This window comes from Triticum dicoccoides, chromosome 5B (assembly GCF_002162155.2).
Source record: "Triticum dicoccoides isolate Atlit2015 ecotype Zavitan chromosome 5B, WEW_v2.0, whole genome shotgun sequence".
Lineage (NCBI taxonomy): Eukaryota > Viridiplantae > Streptophyta > Magnoliopsida > Poales > Poaceae > Triticum > Triticum dicoccoides.
In genome coordinates this window covers 204410567-204416600 of record NC_041389.1, presented here as the reverse complement: position 1 = coordinate 204416600, position 6034 = coordinate 204410567, and the positions used below count along the sequence as shown (strand labels likewise).

The 6034-nt window shown below is 43.6% G+C and overlaps 1 long non-coding RNA gene across 1 annotated transcript; it reads left to right on the top strand.

The window, feature by feature from the left end:
* The first annotated feature begins 2407 nt into the window (after window positions 1–2407).
* LOC119305340 lies at window positions 2408–5513 on the top strand. The gene is made up of 3 exons (XR_005148626.1): window positions 2408–2807; window positions 3160–3953; window positions 4742–5513. It is a non-coding gene; the product is annotated as an uncharacterized LOC119305340 (long non-coding RNA).
* Window positions 5514–6034: the final 521 nt, after the last annotated feature.

Sequence of the window (6034 nt, the reverse complement as noted above, 5' to 3'; positions counted from 1 at the left end):
CCGAGTAAGGGGGTTGTGGCGTATGGGATAAAGGGGACTTGATGCTATAATGCTATGGTTGGGTTTTATGTTAATGATCTTTAGTAGTTTCGGATGCTTGCTAGAGTTCCAATCATAAGTGCATATGATCCAAGAAGAGAAAGTATGTTAGCTTATGCCTCTCCCACATAAAACTTGCTATCGGTCTAGTAAAGTAGTCAATTGCTTAGGGACAATTTCACAACTCCTACCACCACTTTTCCACACTCGCTATATTTACTTTATTGCTTCTTTATCTAAACAGCCCCTACTTTTTATTTACGTGCTCTTTGTTATCTTGCAAACCTATCCAACAACACCTAAAAGTACTTCTAGTTTCATGCTTGTTCTAGATAAAGCAAACACTAAGCGTGCGTAGAGTCGTATCAGTGGCAGATAGGACTTGAGAGAATATTTGTTCTACCTTTAGCTCCTCGTTGGGTTCGACACTCTTACTTATCGAAAGAGGCTACAATTATCCCCTACACTTGTGGGTTATCACAAATGTGCTGATCATGTGCGTCCTGAGAATAATAATTCTAATTGTTGTGCATGTTGATCATGTGGCACTGATAGAACGAGCCAATGCATTGCTTGTTATCCCGTGAATACATTTTAATTAAAGCTAATTAAATTTAAGTAAACTGACCACTAACACTTGTTATTACAGTACCAATATAGACTCTCTCGTGAACCGACGTGTGTGGCCCGAATAGGTTTCTTAATGGAGGCATTTGAATGCGCCAAGAGTGCATATTCTGTAGGGCGTGCAGTGGATGAGGGGTAGTAACTGTTATCGCCTATACACACTCAGTTTACTGTTGAATACAGTTCACCAAGAGCTGGAAAACGAACTGCTGCTGTCGCCTACTCACTCGTTCACTTGAAGAGACTCCAATAGTGATCCGAAGGGTGAGCCTGCTGGATATGGACTTCAGCAAGGAGTTCACCTTTGAGTTCTCCGTTCAGCCCCATGGCGGTACCAAGTTGAATGTGATGTACACCAACGATCCGGACTCGGTGAAGCTCTGCCTCGCCGAGTTCAAGCAGTACCTACAGGACGAGAAAATACAAGGTTGCAGCACTAGACCTTGTGCCCATCCATTCGTCTCCTGACAGGGACCAGCGGATCACGGTCGCCCAGGTATGCCTACGGGACGAGGTTCTCGTCTACCACTGTTGTAGGGCCAACAGAGGTTCTGGAGCATTCACCCGCTTCATCAGCAGCGCCAACTGCACCTTCGCTATGGTGGAGAGAAGGTAGAACGTGATGATTTTGGCCATCTGGTGCAGCAAGCTTGTCGACATCCAGAAGCAATACAAGATCATCGGCAACGGGCAGGAGAAGGACTCCGTGTTTGACCTCGCCGAGACAATCATCAACCCCTGCTACGCCAACATGAAAGAAGACAACGATACCAAGGAGCTCCACCGGCCACCCTGCATCCGAACAAGTCAACCCTTGTACTCCCCTCCGCCTGCATCTTCCCCCGCTCCGGTTCGTTCGTTCCATGGTCTCGACGTCGTCCTCCACCTTGGTGTTGTCACCGTGGCGCCGCCGTCTGTCGTTCCCAACATGGTCAACAAAATAAGAGGAATCAGGAGACAACTTTTCGTCGGCAGGCTGACAGTCCCGGGCCCACCAGGTCCATGGCCTAGGTTTTGTTGTTTAACATGGCTAGCCCATGAGGACGGGCCGTCGACCCATTGGCTGGGCAGCTTGAGGTTGCTGCCAGCCCACCCGAGTTCAAGTCCCGGCTTGGACGTGTGGTGCTCGCGGAATTTCTCCTATAAAACAATGCCAACGAGGGTTAGCCCTTGGGTTGGTCTCATTTTTTTAACATGGGCAGCCCACGACATGTTTCAACATTTTTTTGGATCTAGCGGCCTCTGGGTCTCCCAACCTAGCTTGTCTATAACATCAGCAACCCATGTTATATTTGTTTTTTCAAGATGACATACAGCTTAGTTCTTTTTTTCTATAAGAATGCAAAACTGAACCTATGTTTTCCCTTCAATAATAATATATCTATAATAAAATAAGATATATGTATATATGTATATATATATATAAGACAGGGCTATTTTGTTACTAGTAACAGAATATTATTCTGTTACTCTCGCGCTCTATATAGAGCCTGTTCCTGTTTCGCCAAAAAAGAGATATCTCTCATGTGGTCGCTATGCCTCCACCTCCTGTCTCTGGCTCCGGCCGCCGCCCTGTGCCTCACCTTCTCCCTGGCTCCGGCCGCCGCGCCGGGCCCCACCGTCTCCCTGGCTCTGGCCGCCGCCCCGTGCCCCACCTTCTCGCCTAGATCCGGCGCGGCCCAGCACCCCACCTTCTCCCTTGCTCCGGCCACCGCCCCGCGCCCCACCTTCTACCCCCGGCTCCGGCCATCCCCCACGCCTCACCTTCTCCCTCGGCTCCGGCCATCGCCCCACGTCCCACCTTCTCCCTCGGCTCCGTTCGCCGCCCAATCCCCCACCATCTCGTGCCCCTAGCCGCGCCCCATCCCCATCCCCAGTGCCAGCCGCCCCCATTCGCAGCGCGCCAACCCCTAGGTCGCCACCTGCCTCATCGCGACGCCGCCCACTGCCCTTCCTCCTGGCTTCTCCCAGCCATGGCGAGCGCCTCCTCCCTGCTCCAAGCTCGCTGCAGACTACACAAAGCCGCCAGCCCCCACCGCCTCCCGTTCCAGTACAACGCCGCCCCTGCACAAGGTTCAAAGAACTTATAGTGACAAGGAAGGGAGATGCTAAGGTCCGGCAGCTTCCTCGTTGCCATCTTGGTATAGTGTGTGTCCCTTGTTCATCCTCTGCCATTCATTTTACTAACTAGCAACAGTATAACCTCCGACTGCACAATTTTTCATATAAGCTCTAATATTTCTAGAGCTTCAGTCCAACTCTGTTGCTTCTGCGATTATCCGTACGCAGATAATCAAACTGAAGATTGTTTTGTTCTCTGAACCTAAACACATTTGTTCTTTGAGCTTAAATGCATTTATTCTCTAAACATAAAGGGGTTGGCTCTCTGAATTTAAGTGTGTGCGCTCTATGTGTATTGGAGCATTACATATATTCAGCTTTGATGTTGGATTGGGTCATCGTAGTGACTATTGAGCTTACTTTTCGGCGCAGGTCATGGCTTTGCTGAGGCACACCTCACACTGCTTCTCCTCGCTGGCTAGTTGACCGACAAGAGATCAACTCAAACAAAAATTACCCAAGGTGAAACTAAACTGAAATAGTGATGCTTGATGAAAGCCTTCTCCTACCTACAAGTTAAGAAAATCTGATCCCGAATATCGTGTCTGTGTTTATGTCAGTAAACAGATACTCGAAATACACCGAATATTCAGTTCTTCTTGCAGAGGGGCTGACGCTGCTTCTTATACCAAGATTTTAATTCTGCCATGTAGTTTTTCTCTTTACTTTTGTGGGGGAAAACCCCGAATGGAGTCATGCAGCATAACACCACTTTGTAGGCTTTTTTTTGTTTTTTTAGTTCATCATACAGCTCACCTTGTAGGATTTATTACATATTTATAGCTTTGTGTATGGAACCTGTAAGTTCAAGATTGGCAATAGATTCAGTTCTTGTAGTACAAGCGTCCTATAGTTCAGTGACATCTCCAATTGATATAGTTGTCTTGAATCTCCGGTCGATTGTTGCTCAGCTTCCTCGCAATTTACTCAATCTCGTTCTGCTCCAAAGCATGCTTCAGTTCAACAAAAAGCTCCCGAAAAGTTCAGAGTTCACAGGAGTCACTTCAGGTTGGCTCTTTTTTATTCGCCGATTTGGGATAAAGCAGGGAGAGATAAGCAGGTCACCCAGCCGCCGCTTGTGATCCCCGCTCCTTCAGCTCGACTTCCCGGCGCCGTCAGTCCACAGGAGTAGGAGCGGCGTGCCAGTCAACAAACAACAACAGAAGGTATGTGCTCAGAATTTAAAATTCTGTGTACATTTGTGGAAGTTGTAGCTTCTTTCAAAGTTCAAAATGAAAAAGATATTTAATTCAACTTGTTCAAGCAACCCATGTGTGAGACCTTGGCAGCATGTCTACACACTATCTAGCACAGAAAAACGTCCGGCGTAGTTAAAGTCCTATCTGTGTTTGGGTAGATAATCTAAACAGGACAATGTCAATCTCATAAATCCATTTTTCTATTCACCAAATGTTCTTTCGAGATAACAACCCCTGTAGTCCCTCAATATCTCAAATTTGTTTTAAGCTAAGTGTACTTATTCTGATGCTCTGGTTGATCTTATGCTTGCAGCTAAGTTGGACTTCCTCCTATTCAAATTCTTGCAACTTTCAATTATGTTTTGTAACTTTTGTTCGAAAGCTACTTGCTATAAAGTAGTATATGTGCTAGTATTTCAGTATAGCTTCCAGAAAAGATGTGGTTAGAGTTCTCAATTTTTTTAGAAGAAGATAGGACGGGAAATCTTGAATGGAAAGCTCATATGAGTTTGGATGGTTTGAGTAAATTGGTGACGGGTGGAGATCATTCATGTTGATTATTTTTTGATAATAATAATAGGTCCACTAGAGAATTTGTTGAAGATTAGATAGGAGTGAAAAAAAGTTTAGTTCAAATTTGAAAAAAGCATTAGAAAAAAGTTCAATTATGGAAATTCATTTAGTTCTCTGGTTAGTAGACTAGTGGTTCATCTTGCTAAATCTTGTGCTTTAAAGTTTCTTTTTTGTTACAGCAGTTCAGTGTGTATTTTAAGAACAAAAACCAACAATGGCGGCTGCACTGGAGCCGCAGGACTACTATTGCTGATAGGTTTGTGAACTAATAAACATTCTTTTTATGTTCCTGTGATGTTTCATATTTTTGTGAACTGATAGTTGATGCTCTTTGTGGACTGATAGCTGATACTTTTTGGTAACCGATAAACTGAATAAATGAGATGGATGTATTATTAGGCCATGAAAATGATGTAAAAGATATGTGCAGTTCGGCGGATGAGTATTATGTATGTCCTTCTAATCTGAAGGTAGTGGCACCACTAAGAAAAACAAAATAATCAGTTTTTTGTAGCCACGGAATGGGCATTTGGCTCAGTAATCTTCCATAGCTAGAGGTACTGCTTCTTGAGTTAAATTATGAAACAGAAATCATCCTTTTTATGTTTTCGTGTTGTCAAATAAAACCAATTTTTTGGACATGCAGCGCTCAACCCGTTCACCCTTACCACCACAACCCGTTCACCTCTGCCACACGAGGCCATGCGACGACGCAACTATCAGAACATTCACCTCTGCCACAGGAGGCTGATGCAACGCTAAGAATGTTTTGTTCTTTTTCAGTACATGTTTTGTGTGCTTTTTAGTACACCTACTGAACAATTCTATGTCCAATTTCCCCTGTTTAAGTGATCTTCCTATAGCACAACAGGAGTTGTGTGTTATGCTTAATAAGCATTTGAGAAAACCGTGTATGGATCGAAACTAGCATATGTTCTGTTCTATTCTTGTAAATGAAGCTCCACTTTTGTTTTATTTGAGGTTACTTGACATAAAAATTAGTATATGTTCTATTGTAAAAACATATCTGATGCATGCTAGCAGAAATATGAAAATACACTCAGTTCAGTTCCAATATTTTATTTCACTTCACTTTAGAACTATTTGCAACTGTTCAGACTCGAGTGTTCCTATATTTTATTTCAGTTCAATTTAGAAGTATTTACAACTGTTCAGACTTGAGTTTACAACGGAAAAACATTTGGAAGTCTAGCGAGCGAAAAATACTTGTTAGATTCATTTAAAAAGTGTCGTATAGTTTAACTTTTATATATAATAAATTCATAATGAAATGTGGGAACAAATCAATATGTGTGTGTGTTAAAAACATTACAGTACAGAGAAATTTGGTACGTACTCGTCAAGAAAAATTGCATCAATTCGAGAGGCACAGAAAAGAAAACTTGGTGCCAATAAAGTTCTAGGGAAAAACAACTTTAAAAGGAAACATGAGAAGCTCACAAATTAATTTTGTG